The 20483-nt window shown below is 40.7% G+C and overlaps 1 pseudogene; it reads left to right on the top strand.

Moving 5' to 3' along the window:
• Positions 1 to 2366: 2366 nt before the first annotated feature.
• On the top strand, positions 2367 to 18741 carry LOC138846536 (aminopeptidase N pseudogene; annotated as a pseudogene).
• The last annotated feature ends 1742 nt before the right edge of the window (positions 18742 to 20483 follow it).

Below are 20483 nucleotides of genomic sequence, written 5' to 3'. Positions count from 1 at the left end.
GCTTGTGGTATCTGATAGATACTGCTTTACGGTCAGAGGATGACCAGATCGGGGAACTCTTAGATGAAGGCTCTGAACTACTGGAGGAGCTCAGTGAAGACTCCCATGATAGTAGCGAAAAAGGAGATAGTATAGAGGAACAAAGGATGGAAGCAAGCGGAGGAGCCCGACCAAAAGCGAAACATCCGCAGACGCTGGGATCGCTTCCACTATACTCGGAGTTGCCCTTAATGCCCTCCGCTCCTCCTTACGAACCACCCCGTCATCCTATGCACTGTTGCTGTTTTGCCGGCAATGCTTCCAGCGAGATGAGGCCCATAGTTTTAGAGTCTGGGCCGGAGAAACAGACTAGAAGGCAAATGCTTGAAAACGAAAGTGCTCGTAATGACGATGAAGCCGCTTTTTTTATAAATGCTGGGGATTCAACTCCCCACCCACCGCGGCGCCTGAAACCAAATTGGGCAGAGTTTTTTAACCCCCATCATCTCCACTCATCATGTTAAAACCTTAAATGACTTACAAAAATTGTGTGGAAATTTAAACTGGATTCAGCCTTATTGTAAAATGACTACTGAAGAAATGCACCCTTTGTTCCGACTTCTGGAAGGTGATGCATGCCTAAATTCACCCAGACAACTTACAAAGGAGGCAAAAGCAGTATTAAAAAATTTTGAACAGCGTCTTAAGAGCACCGCTATGCAGCGGTGTGACCCCACTATGCCCTTATGTATTTTGGTGTTCATACAAAGTCATTATCCCTATGCTTTACTCTGGCAAGAAGGACCATTGTTGTTTATATACCCACATAACCATATGCCCAGATCTATTACCTCCTATGCGGAGGCTATGGGAAATTTAGTTTTACAAGCCATCCACCGAGTTGTAGAAATTGCAGGGAGAAGACCACAGTCCTGCATTCTTCCGTTAGAGTCTGTAGTCATTCAGGAGTGGGCTAAGGAAACTTGGCAATGGTCCCACATCACCATCACCCTTGACATATTCTAATCCCATTCCCAAAGCACCCATAGCTTTTACTGATGGAGCAAAAGGAGGTACCGGGGTGGCTATTTTACAAGGTCAGGTGCATCATGCAGTTACTGCATCTCCCTCACCTCAACATGCAGAGCTAGCTGTAGTGGCTAAGTTATTAAATATGGTTGAGGGTCCTCTTAATATCGTTTCTGATAGCTTATATGTTGTTAATGCTGTTAAGAGGCTAGGCTCCCCTTCGTTAATATCCAAAAGTTCTACAGTGTTTCCTTAGGAGATCAGATCCCATTTTTATCACCCATATTAGAGCACATACCTCCCTGCCAGGTCCTCTCACCGCGGGAAATGCCCTTGCCGATCAACATTCCCGCTTCCTTGTAGCTTGCACTGCCATGGAACAGGCAACAGAATATCACAAACTTTGGCATGTTAATAGTAAGACCTTAAGTATGAGGTTTAATATCCCTATTCGTAAAGCTAAATCTATTGTCCAAAATTGTGAAAAATGTGTTATTCATCAGCCTGTTACTATGCCTACTGGAGCTAATCCCCGGGGCCTTTATCCATGTCACATTTGGCAAATGGATGTAACGCATATCCCTGCCTTTGGCAAGCTATCCTGTGTCCATGTTACGGTGGATACTTACTCAGGAGTAGTTATGGCTACCGCCGCCACCAAAGAGTCCACTTCCCATGTAATGCAACATATGTTACAATGTTTTGCTTCTTGGGGAATTCCTAATATAATAAAAACTGATAATGGACCTGCTTATACTTCTAAGGCTTTTGCTGAGTTTTTAGCAACTTTTCATATCTCTTATTTAACCGGCATCCCATATAACCCTACTGGACAAGCCGTTGTGGAACGCACTAATCTGTATCTGAAAAACTTTGTATTAAAACAAAAAGGGGGAATAGGGGCACTATCCCGTTCCCCTAAAGACATTCTCAACCTTGCCTTACTTACTATAAATTTTTTAAATAAAAAAGCTGATGGTCTTACCCCGGCAGAACGTCATGTAATCTTGGAACAGACCCCCAATAGTAATAAACCCCATGAACCGACAGAAGCTCAGCCACACGTTAGAAAAATGATTATGTGGAAAGACCCACAAGATAACAAATGGAAAGGCCCATACCCTTTAATAAGAAGGGTACGAGGCGCTGTTTGTTTTCTCCCACAGGAAGAAAAAAATCCAATCTGGACTCCAGAAAGACGGACAAGAACAATAGAGTGGCAAGATGATCGTGATCCTACTCCTACTAATAATGACGCCACTGTCACCGACGATGGCCAAGCTGGATGAGTATTGGGGTCTCTTGAGAGCCCTACCTCTCCCTCTCCAGTTGTGTATTTGCCTGAGAAGGACTTCTCTATGGCTGTTCAACACAGGAGAGACTTTGGAGTCACCGTGGTCATCGTTGCAGTAATTGCGGCGTTATCAGCTGGTTAGGCCGCTATTGGCATGGCCGTGAGCCAAACCTCCACACTGTCCATACTTGATAGCATCACAAGATCTACCGCCCAGGCACTTGATGATATACTGCTATTCAGCTGTTAATGAACGGATTTATTGCAAGATTAGGCCTGGTTGGCATACCCTGTGTTATTCGATCTACTGCAGTTTGTGTTCCCGTCTTTTGGGTAGCATGTTAATAACAGGATCAATTATTGTTCGGATCTTGCAAGGGCTGTTAATACGCAAGTGGTGGTTAAACAAGCCAGCTAACCAGTCCCCATGCAAAATGGACAGATTCAGGTGTGGCTGAATCTGCTGGAATGGTAGTCAAAGACGGGTAAGTTCTGAGAGGTCTTCAAGGCAACCTAAGACAGGGCATGAACGCTCCCTCCACACCTCATGTTCATGTGCCAATGACGGGTAAGCCTGATAGATGCTCTTGGTCACCTAAGACAGGCACAGTACCACTCCATTTTGCAAAGAAATAAGGGGGAGATGTCGGGGAACGGGACAGCCTGGCCAGCTGTGCCGCTCCCGACAAGAAGTTTAGTGCTGGGCTTTTTCCACCCTGCCCGTTGCTAATTGCAAGATCCTGTTTTGACTTTAAGCATCCTGTTATTGCATGTTTCCCACACTTAGTTGGTAACATGTTTTCCGTGAATGATATATATAAATAGGTGGACGGTGGGCGGGAGTGAATGAATGAACGCTGGTAAAAGACGGAGGAGTGAATGAACGCTGGTAAAAGACGGAGGAGTGAATGAATGCTGGTAAAAGACGGAGGAGTGAATGAATGCTGGTAAAAGACGGAGGAGTGAATGAAGGCTGGTAAAAGACGGAGGAATGAATGAACGCCGGTAACAGGCGGAGTTGTGAATGAACGCCGGTAACAGGCGGAGTTGTGAATGAACGCCGGAAACAGGCGGGAGTTATGAATGAACGCCGGTAACAGGCGGGAGCTGTGAATGAATGCGAGTAGTAAGTGGGAGTGGTGAATGAAGGAGTTGTGAATGAATGAGTTATGAATGAACGCCGGTAACAGGCGGGAGCTGTGAATGAATGCGAGTAGTAAGTGGGAGTGGTGAATGAAGGAGTTGTGAATGAATGCCGGTAACAGGGCGGGCGTTCGCGACATGTAACGCGAGTCTGCTGAAAAATAAAGTGAAAGCTGAAAAGCCGATAAACGCGTCTGGTGTCTCCGAGGTCTCGCCGGCGTTAACCTATCCGGAAGGTGTACGCCTGCACAACTCGAGACTTGTGTTGTCCAATATGGAAGCCACTAGCTTTGTGTGACAATTTTCTCTATTGCAATAGTCACATCCATGCAATTAATAGCTACATTGGTATTACAAATACCATATTAGGTAGTATGAACTATAAATGCTCCCATTACCACAGATCCTTCCATTAAACCACGCTACTCTAAAAGACGACTGGGGATCATATATGATTACCTTTGATTCTCCTTTGTCTCTCCTATAATATCACAAATAGACCTCTTGGGAATTAAATACCACATTATATACAAATTGCATAAAACAGTGGCCTTTAGGCATTTAATATTAAAATACTGTCAGCTGTTAGCTTTCTATGTACACGTTACTTGTTTCTATAAAATTCTACTACTGACAGTACTTGCCTAACCTCTACTGTCTAGCATACCTTATCCTGTATCCTTTTCCTTGTATCTGATATTTAAAGCTTATTCATTTATTGTTTATTTTAAAGGCAGAAGAATGGGAGGAAGAGAGAGAGAGAGTCTTCTATATGCTGCTTCTCTTGCCAAATGCCTCTAACAGTCTGGGTTGGATCAGGCTGAAGCCAGGAGCACAAAACTCCATTTGAGTCTCCCAGATGAGTGGAAAGAGATGCAAGTACCTGAGTCATCGTCTGCTGACTCCCTGGGGCCACATTAGCAGGAAGTTGGGTCAGAAGCGGAGGTTGAATCTGAACCCAGGGACTCTGTTACGGGATGCAAGCCTCCCCAAAAGGCATCTTAAACAGCTGTGCCACAACACATGCCCATGGATCTGATATTTAGCCTAAGTCTGGCTGCTATTTTTACTTGAGTCATGAAAATAATCAGAAGCTCCTCTGGCTAAATACTCCCAATGTTTTAGGTACATATCCATTCTTCTCTTTTTAATCTTAAATTATAAGTTCCAAATATGAAACTTTTAGCAGATTCTTTTTCTCAAACAATTTCACTCTTCAATAGAGAATAAACACTCATCATTACAAATAAATCAAAGGTATATTGAGTGCTTCCATGAGGATTAACCCAGCAACCAGTTAGAATTACAGGATTTACTATTCCAAGCAAGGTGTCAAAGAAGAGAAATGTTGTCCTTACCAATTCTAAAACTTAAGAAGCACTTGCCCTGTTTTGTCATTTTGTGAAGATTCCCCAAATCCACATAGAATTTGAATAGATATAATTATAGTGATGTTATCCAGAATCTATTTCTGGTTACTCAGATTGTACTACAGAGTAAACATTAAGAGCCACTATCTTAAAATCTACCTGGATATGGTAATGAAATTTGTAGAAACAATATGGGACTGAATGACATGCTTCATTCACAAGCTGATATACAATGCTTCAATGACAACACTAAAAGCCCACCAAAACCTTTTTCATACTTTAATATGCTATTTGTACCAATATTCATTTATCACTTAGCAATGTTGTATCATTCTACTTATAAAGATTCTAGGGGGCAATCGATTGACTCAAGGGAGAGAATCTTATTCATAAATTGGGTTATTCTGGGCAGCTTTGCAGAGATCACATCCATACCTAACTGGCCAGGCTCTTAGTCACCACATAAACTATTACCACTAATAATAAACAAATGCTATGGCAACCTCATTTATAGGGTGCCCTACATTTTAAGTGCATTGCTCAGTATTAATAACTACCTTTAGGTGTTGAGAAAATGCAAAGTAAAACATCACAAAGAAATGGAAGTAAGCTTAGAAAATTCAAAAAGTGCGGAAATGTTTACTCCTTGTAAGAATAGCAAGTGAGCTTTAAGTCCAACACCATCAACTCCAAGTATGCTTTACAGCAAAAACTGCAGGCAAACCCTTCCCAATCAATATGAAGGTAGAACTGCCAGTCACTTGAAGCACAATTCCCTAATGTATACAGTATAGGTTTTCAATACTAAAGTGCTTAATAATCACCTCAGTTCTCCTGAAAGACTTCCTAATTCTCTTTTTGAGGGGAGTTCTGGAATAGTCCCTGGAACAAACTAACCAGGTAGTTGAAATGCATTTTCCTTGAAAGACTGTGCCATAGAGAACACTACAATTCTCTTCCTTTGTTTGAATTATACGTGCTCAAGAAAAGTCAAAATCCAGGGAGTGAGCTGCCCTACTAAGAACCATCAAGGTGAATTTTCTACAATGACCTAAAAATAGAAAAAAGAGAGAGTGAAATGAAGGTTTTGAACTTGTCAAATGAAAATCAGTATATTAAAAGTAAGCATTCATTTATTCACTTCAGCAAGTGCAACCCCTAGCCAGAAACTGCTAGATTTTTGGATTCCAATATGAATGTCAAGGAAATTACAATCTGAACAAAAATAACACAATTGAGTTTATATCCATAAACTGAGAGGAAAGCTCTAGTGAAGGTTACAAAGGAAGATTCTAGGATCTGAGGGATGTAGCAAGGTGGCAGATCAAGGTATACCCTGGTTCTATCTACTATGGAAAGATCCAGAAACTGTGGTGTGCTATCTAGTCAAAACAGACACTCACATTCTTGGGAGTCCACGCGTTTAGAAGAGTGATGCTGTTACCTGCTAGCAAAGATTTTTCAGACAGCACAGTACAAAACAGGCTTTAGAACTGCCAAATTTAGTTTTACATTCCGGCCTCAAATGCTTGTGCAACCTTGTTTAATTTATTTAATCTCTCTGTGTATAATGGATAGCAGCATTATTTATCATCTAAGTTTTATAATGATTGAATAAGTATACATATATTATCTCATTTAAACATTGCTCCAAAATACTTAGAATAACACCTTAAAGTAAAATAGTACAGACCGTGAATAAGCTCAATTTTCTTTTCCATTATATTACCTCTTAAATTGCCTCATTTAATCTCATAATTTAAATAACATTAAATACTTATGAATCCCTTGAACTTAAAACTATGTACTCAACTTTCTATTTGAAGTCTCACCATGGACACTTAATAATTATCTTTCATTTAAAATTTTCTTTCTTTATTTTTCATTTTATTTGAAAGGCAGAGAGATAAAGAGATAGAGATAGAGAAAAACTTCCATCCACTGGTTCACTCCCCAAAGGCCTACAAAAGCCTGGGATTGGCCAGGTGAAAGCCAGGAACCTTGAAATTAATCCTGGTCTCTCACAGAGGTGGCAGGGGCCTAAAAACCAGCATCATCATCTACTAATTTCTAGGGTAAACATTAGCAGAAAGTTAGGTTGTGAGAGGAGGTGTTGGGACTCAAACCAGGTATTCAAATATGGGATGTGGGTTTCCTAAGCAGTGGCTTAATCTCTACGCCACTTGCCTGAACCTCTAGTTATTTTAAAATCAATACAAAGGACCTTCAAAAAGTTCATGGGCAGTACACATTATGAATAAAATCTACATGAGCTTCAATTTATTTTGCACCAAAATAGACTTTTATTTTCTATTTCCATGAAAAAAAAATAATTAATTTATTTGAAAGGCAGAGTTATAGACAGAAAAGGAGAAACACACACACACACACACAGAGATTGAGAGAGAGATATCTTCTATCTTCTGGTTCACTCCCCAGATGGTCTCAGCTGTAAGGGCTGGGCAAGGCTGAAGCTAGGGGTAGCTTCAGCTGGGTCTCCCACATGGGGGCAGGAGCCCAAGTTTATGGACCATCTTCTGGTGCTTTCCTAGGTGCATTAGCAGGGAGCTAGATCAGAAGTAAACAGCTGGAAATTGAACCCTTGCCCATATGGGGTGCCAGTGCTGTACCACAGCATCAGTCCCATCCACAGACTTAAGCAGTTTCATATATCCCACAAAATTAATGTACCCACATCTAGACTTGATTTTTACCACTCATACTGCTCATCCTAAATTACCAGAATTTCGATAAATAAGACCATAATCCAGGTAAAAATCACATTTTATTTTAATGTCTCTATTTTAATGCCACACTATATTCTGTCCCACTGCAAATTTTGTTTGTTCCATCTTTAAAATGTATTACATATCTGACCACTTTTTCCTGGTTCTGAGTCCCATCGAAGCCACTGAATCCTCCCAACCCGGATAACACAGCTTCCTAATAGGCATCCAATCTCAGCTCTTGACAGCAGATGTAGTTTCGCTTTTACTCAACAACCAGATTAATCATTACTTCAGGAAATTCGGCCATGGCACCACCCCACTTCAAACCTTCCCGTGCTTTCCTATTCCACTTAAAATAAAATCTGTTTTATCTGTGTTTCTATTCTTCTAATAATCTGTCCCCGTCCACTTCTCTGACTACATCTTTTACATTGGCTCCTCTATTTCCATGCTCCCAGACTTTCTTGCTCCTCTTCCAACAAGCCAAAAGGTGTTTTTTTTTTTTTTTTTGTTTTTTTTTTTTTTTTTTTTTCCACTAGAGCATCCTCATCCATACGGTCATTTCTGCCATGAGCCTTCGTCTCTCATTCATGTCTCCTGACAAGTCCCCTCCACAGACAGCCTTTCTACTGGCTTTCCTTTACAAAGGAAAACATCTTGCATCTGTTTCCTTCTACTCCTTTACAGACATAAATTGCTTATTACAGTGACCACTGAAATCATCTCGCTTTCTGGGTTTTTAAATTCATTTTCTTCTATTTGTCTTTTCACTGTAAAATCAAGAATGCAATGAAAATGTCTGGTTTGTTTCTCCTGTGTCTTCAGAATATGCATGGTTAGCACGTACTATAGTGAACACTTTTATATAATGTTAATATAACACACAAAAATGTCAAATACAAAATCACACTCAGTAGACAGTATGGTAACTGAAAAAGCAACAAATAGAATTCCCAACTTCTCCTCCTCCTTGTTGGCTGTGTAAAATTACTTCTTGTTTCTCAAAAAGCACTGTTGTTTTCCATGCCTTCTTTGCTCTTGAATGAACTGTTCCTTCAAATGAAGTTATGCATGGGCTTGATGGGCTGTCTACTAGGTTTAGATGAGGCATCTTCTCCTTTGGGTCTATTTTCCTGGACTTGCTTTCTTTCTCCATAACTTAGGAGAGACTCCATTGGATCTTCACACATTATGTGAACACACATTTCTTTGTAAAAGCCCGTAATATACTACATGTCAGTGATCTCTATATTTTAATCTATCCCAATGAACTATGAACATATTAAGGACAGGAACAATTACTTATTTGTGATTTTCAAGTAGACTTTTGGCCATGCACAACTTGAGTCCTAACTGTGACTCATGACATTTCCATAATTATGCTTCTGTAAGCTTCAGTTTTGATACTACAAATACTTCATAGGATTATTCTTATGATTACATGAAACACATTAAATTTGCTAAGACAGGCATTAAGCATTTTCTAATATTATTATTATTTACTCCCAAAGATTAATGTGTAATCTTACATCCTACAGATGTCATTAAAGTTCTGCTGATATCAATGACAAATTGCCCTGAACAAAGTTAACCCACCAGGATGCCTTTATTCAATAAAATTAAAGTTCACTAAGTGTACATTTACAGTGCTCTTACCACAAAAAGAAAAAACAAAATCCTGGAAGATGAAGGATAGGATAATTTGCTTAACTGTAGAAATCATTACACTATGCATATGTATATGAAAACATCTGGTTGTACACCCTAACTATGTATAATATATCTGAACTTAATTTCCCTGAAACAAAAAGCAACAGGATTTTTAAGTTCGGAGAGAATCTAGTAAAAAAGTATTGGAGTGCATTAGGGAAAGAAATTGGTCACCCATGTTTGCTAATGGTCACTTATTTAAGTTAGGAGTCTACCCTCTCACAGACAGAGGTGCTGTATTCCTGGATGAGTATATTTTAAAGGATTGTTCTCAGGTCCCTTTACAGTGCACAATAATTGTAATTTATATGAGTGAATTGATATTTTGAGATTTGATTATTCTTTACAGCCCTTGTCTATACTCTTTAGGAACAATACAATCATTGAAACTCAAAATGTCAATTTCACTACAACACATTACATTTTAGGTACTCTATTTAACCTCAGAACAAAAGTAAATACTCTAAGAAAAGGGAGGCTGGGAATGTATAGTTAAGAAAAAACTGGCTTAAGATTTAGTTAAGCTAAGGTGCCTGTGAGGCTATATTGGTCTGGGAATAAATAGAGATCCTGCTCTTATGTATTATGTATAGCAATATAATCATAAGATAGCTAATCCCTGCATTATGATAGTAGTATGTAGCAAATGCTATTTGTGCAAGCCATTAGTGATGTTCACAAAGTAATCCAACTCTGTCTTTGAAAATGTAGCAGCACGTCACTTCCTATTCCCCTTAGTAGTGGATGCAACTTTGTGAATTACTTTGGAATATATATAAGAAAATGGAAAGAAATGACATGTATCACTGCTGGACTGGAGGTTTTCACTGTTCCCGTCTCAGCCCCTACTAAGGCAACTTGTAACATGGATTTGTAGAGAGGGAAGAGGAGTCCAAGTCAATCCACAATGAACAGTAAAATGAGAAAATGAACATTCGATATTAGAAACTACTAATACGGAGGCACTGTGTGCTGTCTTAGCATGACCCAGACATCTTTTCTCTGCAAAGCCTCCTGACTTCAATCAGAAAAATGAAACAAAACATCAAAACAGACAAGTACCTAATTCACTCACCAAAATTAAATACAATAAAAATAGACCCCACATTATTGAAAGTAAGTAAGAAAGAAGGAAAGGAAGAAAGGAAGGAAGCAAGGGGGGAGGAAGAAGAAGGAAAGGAATTTATGCTTAGGATGGATATGGTGAGCCAGGGGATGTGTGCTTGAAACATTGATCTCTCGTCTATTATTAAAAGTCATTTATTTTTGCTTGCTCATTTTTGATAGAAATATGAGCCATCAATTTTCCTTTATTTCAAGATCCTATAGATTTTCAACAAATCCACAGCAATGAAAACATTTATATTTCATTATTACAAATTCCACAGGGAACTATTTCTCTATCTTTTATACTCCTTCTCAATTCCATTACATAATTAAAATTGGGAAGTTGCCTTGGGGAAATAATAAAATATTCTAGTATATACCTGTCTTAGGTAAATATGCAAAAGGTATATTTTCACTGAATATTTCAGATTCCTTTCACTTCTTTTAAGAAATATATCTAATGACCTGACCAAGATAATTACCTAAACTTGTTCATTAATACACTTTGAATGGTGATTATATTTTCATCAAAATGCCAAAGTAATCGAAAGGTGAATAATAAGCAATTTACTTCGTGGAATCTGAATAATAAAATAAATGGAAAAAGGGCTTAAATCTTTATCATTTTTCTAGTAATACTGGTAAAGTGATGTTGAGAACAATTGTTATTTTTTTTCAAAATACGGTAATACATAAATAGAAGCAAATTAAATCTACCACTCAGCAAATTTCATTTGCCATGGAAAGATTAATATGAAAAGGGCTTCTGAATTTTTATCAGAGCAGAAAACTTAATAGGATATTTCAAAAATTCAGCTCTGGCTGGCTTGAGGATATATAATAGAATTTTGCAGCTTAAATCTTGAGGTCACTATTTCAAAAGTGCCCCAAGTTGGCAGTAACTAAAAGGCATTACTATCTGATGGCACTGCAGTGCCTCTGTGAAATGAATTATTGGTTTCACTATGATGGATACTAGATAGGGATCTAATACCGTCTGAACAACTGAAGCTAATTGTCCCAATTGCTGGTATTTCAGGAGCCAACCAACAATTGAAAAATGAAATTACATTCTCACCCTGTATTTGGTTGCTTTCCCGTGATGGGTGTGACAGTTGTGTGGTTTATCTGAACCTATCTTGGGGTTTGATATAAATAAATCAAAGATTTGTTCTGGCAGCTCATGATTTCATCCCACAGGGTCCTGGAGATCTTATTTATTAGGTTGGGGATAATATGTCCTGTTCCCTGTTTGCCTGGAAGGAAGACTACAAATGAAATGGTGTTGTTCGATGGTCCTGAGCTCCATGGATAAAGGACTTGCTGTAGGCTAGAGGAATTCCAGAGGGTTGATATGCCTGCCTACTCCCCTGTTACCCAGGTCACACAAAACTCATTCTTAGCTTTTAAGATTGCATAAAGGGAAGAGGGACTGGAGTCAGATATCTGTGTGAGCTGGGGGAAAGCATTAGCCATTATATTGTCCTCAAAGTAAGGCAGTGGATATGTAAGAGCATTGGTCCAGTTGGCCTGGGTTCAAATACTGACTGCACTAACAGTAGCTCTGCATTTGGCATGTAGCTTATTGTCCCAAAGCCTCTATCTCTTAGTTCCTTATATTACTGCTGTGCAACTAAATGAGATAATGAGGGCATGAAAGAGGCTGCCACGGAATAAACAAGTAAGCAACACTAGTCGTGCTGTTAGCACTTTTATTTTAAAATATTAGCATTTTTAGTAATAGTAGTAGTAGTAACAATAATTATTAACATCTGTCTTGCAAAAAAGATAAATAGATTTGTAATGGGAATGAACTGACATAGAAATTTGTGGAACATATGAAATTCCACACAAATGCAATGTTAATAATTATAATAGTATCCAGGAGTGGGCATTTAGCCTATTGACTAAGAAGCTTGTGTCCCATAAAGGATTGCCTGGGTTTGATTCCTGGCTCCAGCTTCTGATTCCCACTTCCTGCCAATTCAGACCCAGAGAGGCAGCAGTGATGGCTCCAGTAAAAGGGTTCCTACCACCTATGTGGAGGACCTGGATTGCATGCTCGGCTCCCAGCCTCGGGCCCAACCCATCCATGGACAATGTGGGCATTTGGGGTGTGAACCTTATTGTATCTCACTCTCTCTGCCTCTCTACTTCTCAAATAAATAAAAAAGTAAATATTGATAGTATCCAGCTTATTTTTACTTCTGTTTTATTTCTCAAGTAAATCTTCTTCCTGATTCCAGAAAATACAGCAACAAGTACTGATTCACACTCTGAGCATAGTGAATCAAACAGAGACCAATAAAGAGGGATTTGTGGGAAACCTTTGGGAAGTATGAGACCTATCACTGCCCCAAGCAAGTTCTCTCGTGCTTCAGGATAGTAAGCCTGCCAGGTCACCAAGCATTCTTTGTGCACGCTGTTTATAGGAGCCAGTAGGTATTAAATTATTTCATCAAGCAGTGCTGTAACTTTGCAGCTCCCTAGTGGGTCTTCTAATCTCAGATTATGTTCACCCATCGAGCCATGATTGCTGCAAGGGTTATTACTATTTCTCATTATACTATCTCCTGAGTCCTCTTTTATCCCTTTGTTAAAATTGCTCCACTGAGAATATTTTTTGTAACTCAAATTGAATTTCCTTTCTGACTCCCCACTATGATGTCGTTGGGTTCCAGTTTCCTAAAGGTCTTTTAAAAATTCTACAGGAAAACAAAATATGTGGGTTCAGTAAGACTTATTTTCATGGGAAAATATCTTTTTAAAGTCCATGGATTAATCTAACATCTGAAGATGGTGTTATGTGTGTGTATGTCTGAGTGCACGTGTGCACAGTGGATGCAAAAAATAATCAATAATGTTGATCTAAACTCATAACATCTTTTGAATAAAGTGGCATTAGATCTAACATACATTATTTACCCTACGTGTTGGAACCACAGCCTCTGTTATAGTTGTCTTCTCCTCCCTCACTCTATACCTAGGTTGCTGCGTTTTCCTTTTATTGATTATTCTTCTTAATATACATCGATTTACTATGCAATGCAGAAATGAATTATACATGAAATACCAGAAACAATGTATCAGTGGTACATTTCACATTCAATTATTGGGGCATTGAGTTTTCCTTGGGCATAAGTAAAGGCTGAGCTCCCTGCCTGGTGTTTTATTTATGAAAATCCTCTCCCAGTGTCTCTCAACAGACATTATTTTGGCCTCCTGAAAATTCTCAACTCCTCCCAACTAAAAATATCTCCTGATCAGAGAGTAATATCTAATTGCCCCAATTCACTCCTGTTCTTATAGGTTGTTCAAATGACACATCCCTAAAAAGACATTTTACAAATATCAAATCAAGCGACTGACAGCATCTTCTACTGTTTTCATGTATTAAAGGATACAAGAATTCTTATGAGTTCAATGTGATCAATAATTCAAGATAGGAAATCAAAGCCTTTTCCAGAGAATGTTAGAAATGTGTTACTATAAAAAGTTGAACTATAATATGTAATTTTTTTATCTCAATCTCACTATAGACAAGCACAACATAATGCATTAGAACAAAACATCCAATGAAAGCTAACAGCTGAATATGGCCTTCAACGGGGTTACACCATTCCTGTCTTCCATCTAGTGATGAATGAGAAGGCAGGGACCACAGCTACAGAAATAGAGACTTATTGAAGCCTGTAAGGCAGAAAATAGAAACAAAATGTTTCTGAAGACATAGGAAATGAAGGTCTAGATTCCTATTCCCTTGCCCCCTGATATCAAGAATGTACGTGGTCATCGAGGAAGCTACTGAGGCTCTTTATTTGACTGGACTCCTATATAGTTAAAGCAGATTTTATTAGTTCTTACTACTCATATCTGGTTGCTATTTTTTAGAAGAGAGATAGTATATTTAAACTTCTCTTCTAGGTATTGACATTGTGGCACAATGCCTGCAACACAGGCATCCCATATTGGAGTGCCAGTTCAAGCCCCAGGTGCTTCACTTCCAAACCAGCTACCTGCTAATGGGTCTGGGAAGGCTGGGGAAGATGGCCCAAGTACTTGGACCCCTGTCACTCACATGGGAGACCTGGATGGAGTTTTGGGTTCCCAACTTCATCCTGGCCTACCCCTGAGCAATGTGGCTATCTAGAGAATGAATTAGCAGTCAATCTGCCATTCAAACAAATAGAATCATTCCTAAAATATAATAAAATAAAGTTCTCTTCTAAATACCCATCATGGTTTCAGAAGGATGGCATACACTTCAGTGAGACTTAATTCCAACCTCCTTCATAGATTCCATGTGCCAGGCATGACTAGAACTCCTAATGTGATAATTCATAGAATCCTATCAACAAATTGTAATGTATGTGTTATTAGCACTCTCTTACCTGATAAACATGAAGGAGTTTCAGAAAAGCATAAACGACCAACAAACTAACCCCAACAAACTAGTGTTGTCTTAAAAGCAGAGGCCATAGAACTTTATTTTTGTTTCTGCACCTCTCAATCTGATGTCTGATTGATATTAGATATATACATAAATATATAAGATACAATAAGGAAATTGCTGTATTTTCAAGTTCATATCATGATTAATGTAGAAAATTTCTTTTCAAGTTGTTCTGGCTCCAGACTTTCCTCCATCATAATATAGCCATATGCTCTTGGGAAACTGATAAGCTTTTCTGTCTCCATTTAACTCTGTTAAATGGGTACTGGTATCATTAACATAAATATTTTCTGTTTTCTGTTGAATTATAGGAAGATTATAGATAACAATAAAGTATTTTTCCAAAATGCTAGAAAAAGGATTTTGAGTGTTTTCATCACACATAATTCAAAAATTATTCAGGATATAGATACATTTACCTTGATTTGAAAATTAAACAATATGTACATGTGTCAAATATCACATCATATTTCATAAATATGTATATTTTATGTTCCAATTAAAAACATTTTTAAATTGTTCTGTCCCTGGGAAACTTCGATATAATTCCAGGCTCCTGGCTTCAGCCACAGCCATTAAGCCATCTGGAGAGTGAACCAGTATATGGAAGATCTGTCTCTTTCCCTCTCTCTCTCTTTCACACACACACATACACACACACACATGTGTATACATATTCTCTCTATTGTAACTCTGTTTTTCAAATAAATAAATAATTTTTTAAAAAATGTTGCTGATGGGTGGGGTGGGGGAGCTGCTGGCAACATGACCCAGCAGGATAAGGCTCCACTCCATATCACAGTGCTGGTTTAAGTTCCAGCTGTTCTACTTCCAATCCATCTTCCTGATAATGTCCTTGGGAAAGCAGAAGATGATGATGTTTGAGTTCCTGCTACCCACAGAGAAGATCCTGGCTACTATTCCCGGCTTCAGGGCATTCAGGGAGTGAATCTGCAGATAGAAAATTCTCTCTCTCTCTCTCTCTCTCTTTCTGCTTCTCTACCTGTCTCTCCTTTTCATTTAGTTTCTCACTCTGCCTTTGAAATAAATAATTAAATATTTAAAATAAAGGTAATATTGGTATTTATGAATGTAAATAAAGCATTTGGGTTCATAATAATTTCCTAATGAATCAATGATAATTACGTTCAACAATAATTTTATTACTAGTTACTATTTCTATAGAAATACAAAATGTCTATTGGGTTAGAGCAGTTGTCATAAGGATGATGCATTTGAGAACACTTGCAGGATAACTAGGCACTGTCCCAGTATTATAGCAGAAGATACCCGATTCTGACAGTTGGAACAGCATATGCAATGATTATCAGAGTACAATTGAATTTCCTATAAAATGTTGACCTCCAAATTAGAAACATGGACACATCCTCTCCCTGTTGACCACAACAAGACCAGTCTTCTTCAGCAAATGATGAATTAGGCATTGTGGATCATTGATCATCCAGAGATTCATTGTCAGCTTGACTTTTAAGATTTGCCAGGTATTAGAAGAGCTTATTTATAGAAAGCAGATGGCTTTTTGTCATTTAATTCACTGAAATTTACTTAGTATGAGGAAGGGCGAAATCAAGCTGGCTCCATGATAAAAGCTCTCTAAATACATTAGCTCCTTGAGTGGACTGCAAAGGGACAAATAGAACACCACTTTTAAAATGAATTAGCCTTCCTTTATGTTTTAGAATAGATAAGACCAAAGTCCTCAGCCGTGAATGATAACATGAGTAGAAGCAATTTCAGAATTTGCATTATCTAATGCTGAATCCTCTCTCATCCCATTGGCCACAGTGCTGCCTTCCTTGTAAGGTGCCCTCACTGTTTCCCTAGGATGTATCAAATTCAAACAACAGACCATTTCTAACCTCAGATCAATGTCTAATTTATATACATTTTATTTTTTGGTTTCAATCAAAAATGGATTTGACTGCACTCTTTTTATGGTATTAGAAGTATCTTTTTCGCTTCGACTCCATCACCTACAGCAAGGGCGCCTCTGTCCTTAGGATGCTGTCCAGCTTCCTGACCGAGGACCTGTTCAAGGAGGGCCTGGCGTCCTACCTGCACACTTTTGCGTACCAGAACACCATCTACCTGGACCTGTGGGAGCACCTGCAGCAGGCTGTGAACAGCCAGTCGGCGATCCAGCTGCCCGCCTCTGTGCGCGACATCATGGACCGCTGGATCCTGCAGATGGGCTTCCCAGTCGTCACCGTAAACACAACCAACGGAATCATCTCCCAGCATCACTTCCTCTTGGACCCCACGTCCAATGTCACTCGCCCGTCAGACTTCAACTATCTGTGGATTGTTCCTGTCTCGTCCATGCGGAATGGCGTGCAGCAGCAGGAATTCTGGCTGGAAGGCGTCGAGCAAACCCAGAACTCCCTGTTTAGAGTGGAAGGCGACAACAGCTGGATCCTTGCGAACCTCAATGTGACGGGGTATTACCAGGTGAACTACGATGAAGGCAACTGGAAGAAGCTTCAGACGCAGCTGGAGACCAACCCCTCGGTCATCCCTGTCATCAACCGGGCGCAGATAATCCACGACGCCTTCAACCTGGCCAGTGCCCAAAAAGTCCCCGTCACACTGGCGCTAGATAACACCCTCTTCCTGATCCGAGAGACCGAGTACATGCCCTGGCAGGCGGCCCTGAGCAGCCTGAGCTACTTCAAGCTCATGTTCGACCGCTCCGAGGTCTACGGCCCCATGAAGAACTACCTGAGCAAGCAGGTCCGCCCGCTCTTCGAGCACTTCAAAAATATTACCAACGACTGGACGCGGCGCCCGGACACCCTGATGGACCAGTACAATGAGATTAACGCCATCAGCACCGCCTGCTCCAATGGGATTCAGGAGTGTGAGACCCTGGTCTCCGACCTCTTCAAGCAATGGATGGACAACCCCAGTAATAACCCGATCCACCCCAACCTGCGCACCACCGTCTACTGCAACGCCATCGCCCTGGGCGGGGAGAGGGAGTGGGACTTCGCCTGGGAGCAGTTCCGCAACGCCACCCTGGTGAACGAGGCCGACAAGCTGCGGTCGGCCCTGGCCTGCAGCAACGAGGTGTGGATCCTGAACAGGTACCTGAGCTACACCCTGAACCCCGACTACATCCGGAGGCAGGACGCCACCTCCACCATCAACAGCATCGCCAGCAACGTGGTCGGGCAGACCCTGGTCTGGGACTTTGTCCAGAGCAACTGGAAGAAGCTCTTTGAGGATTTTGGAGGCGGCTCCTTCTCCTTTGCCAGTCTCATCCGGGCAGTGACCCGCCGGTTCTCCACTGAGTACGAGCTGCAGCAGCTGGAGCAATTCAGACTGAACAACTTGGACACGGGCTTCGGCTCGGGCACCCGGGCCCTGGAGCAGGCCCTGGAGCAGACGAGAGCCAACATCAAGTGGGTGCAGGAGAACAAGGAGGCGGTGCTCGCGTGGTTCACGGCAAACAGCGCCTAGTCCCAGGTCCTTCTTGTCGCCTGGCCCCCACACCCAGGACCCGCCCACATGTGCCAAGGCAGCGGCTCTGTTCCCAGGGCCTGAAGCACTGTGTCCTCCCTTCCAGGACCAAGTCTCCAGCCCAAGCCTTCCTGCTCTGCCCGTGGGGCCGGCCAGGCCGTCCCAAGCGCCTCCCAAGCCCCTGCCCCTAGTGTCAATCTCACCTGGGGCCCAGCACAGACGCCAGGCCCCGGGTAACTGATCTCAGGGAAGCCCAGTCCAGGGCCAGGTGGGCAGAAGCCCTCACTGGAAAAAGGACGGCCTTGAGGGGACCGCCTGCACCCTCCCCCACCTTCCCATAAAGACCCCCAACCTGAGGAATCAACAGGACATCAAATCTGTATTTTTTTTTCTAAGAACAAATGTAAATAAAGTATTTCTAAATGAAAAAAAAAAAAAAAAAAAAAAGAAGTATCTTTTTCTAGCCGGCGCCGTGGCTCAATAGGCTAATCCTCCACCTTGCGGTGCCGGCACACCGGGTTCTAGTCCCGGTTGGGGCGCCGGATTCTGTCCCGGTTGCCCCTCTTCCAGGCCAGCTCTCTGCTATGGCCAGGAGTGCAGTGGAGGATGGCCCAGGTGCTTGGGCCCTGCACCCCATGGGAGACCAGGAAAAGCACCTGGATCCTGGCTCCTGCCATCGGATCAGCGCGGTGCGCCGGCTGCAGCGGCGGCCATTGGAGGGTGAACCAACGGCAAAGGAAGACCTTTCTCTCTCTGTCTCTCTCTCTCACTGTCCACTCTGCCTGTCAAAAAAAAAAAAAAAAAAAAAAAAAAAAAGAAGTATCTTTTTCAATGATATGTATTAGGCATCCTCTCAAGAGCTTCTCCAAATTATTTACCCAATGGCTATATTTTCATCCTAAATTTCATTCTGATATTGATACCCATATGGACACATTCATTCTCTCCTCTTTGTCTCTCATTTCTGCCTTCCTTCCCTTTTTGTCTTCCTCCAAACTACCCAATACAAATTAGGCACTAATAAAAAGGGACAAGTAGCACTAGCCTTGGCGCCAATAGTTTTGGGTTCTGATTGTATTATTCACTGCAGAAATTAACAAGGATATTTTTCTCTGATATTGTCTAACCTATAAATAATTCCATCTACCTCATGAAATTGCTGTGAGAAATAAACAAATCAGTGATTATAAAATAAACAAAGTATGTCACTATAAAAACTAAAAGAAAAAGTAAGAAAGGAGGAAGGAGAGAGGATGGGAGCAGTGGTGGGAGGAAGTATAGGGTGGGAAGTATCATTATGCTCTTAAACCTGTGTATGTGAAATACATGAAATTTGTTCACCTTATATAAATAAAAAATTTTAAAAAGCAGTACTTCAAATACAGACTCATTACTATTATGGTTTTTATATTTAACACACATTGTTAAAACATAGTTCTTTCCATGGATAGATTTCAAGTACAAACAGATAGAAAAACATAGTGTCCTTCCTAAAGCAGCTCACCTGCTAGGTTTGAAGAGCTTCAGATACCGTTGTTTTAGGATTAAAGATGTGCTTTGAGTCAGTAGACAAATAATGAAGACTGGAATACAATATTTTAATAAATAATTTTTAGGGGGCCAGCACTATGGCACATGGGTAAAGCTGCCACCTGCAGTGCCAGCATCCCACATGGGCACTAGTTCAAGTCCTGGCTGCTCTGCTTCCAATCCAGCTCTCTGTTATGGCCTGGGAAAGCAGCAGAAGATGGCCCAAGTCCTTGGCCCCTGCACCCATGTGGGAGACCCCGAAGAAGCTCCTGGCTCCTGGTTTCAGATTGGCGCAACTCCAGCCATTGCGGTCAATTGGAGAGTGAACCAGCAGATAGAAGACCTCTGTCTTTGCCTCTCCTTCTCTCTGTGTGTAACTCTGACTTTCAAATCAATATATAAATCTTAAGAGAAACCCAATTCTGGCTACCTATGTCATTCTCCTGCTCAAAAGTCTTCAATGGCTTTTTTTGTTTAGCCTTCATAACATGTGGCTAAAAGATGCTGAGTGATCTGCTCCAATCTACCTCAGCAGCTTCATAGTTTCATCTTTGAGTTCCCACAGCCTACATATGACTATTTCTCATCCATTCTCATTGTACTTCTCCACATTCTCTCTTTCTAATTTCCTCTCTCTCTTTCACTTTTTCTTTTAAAGT

The sequence above is a fragment of the Oryctolagus cuniculus genome, chromosome 18 (genome assembly GCF_964237555.1).
Source record: "Oryctolagus cuniculus chromosome 18, mOryCun1.1, whole genome shotgun sequence".
NCBI lineage: Eukaryota > Metazoa > Chordata > Mammalia > Lagomorpha > Leporidae > Oryctolagus > Oryctolagus cuniculus.
This window is presented reverse-complemented; position numbering and strand designations above follow the sequence as displayed.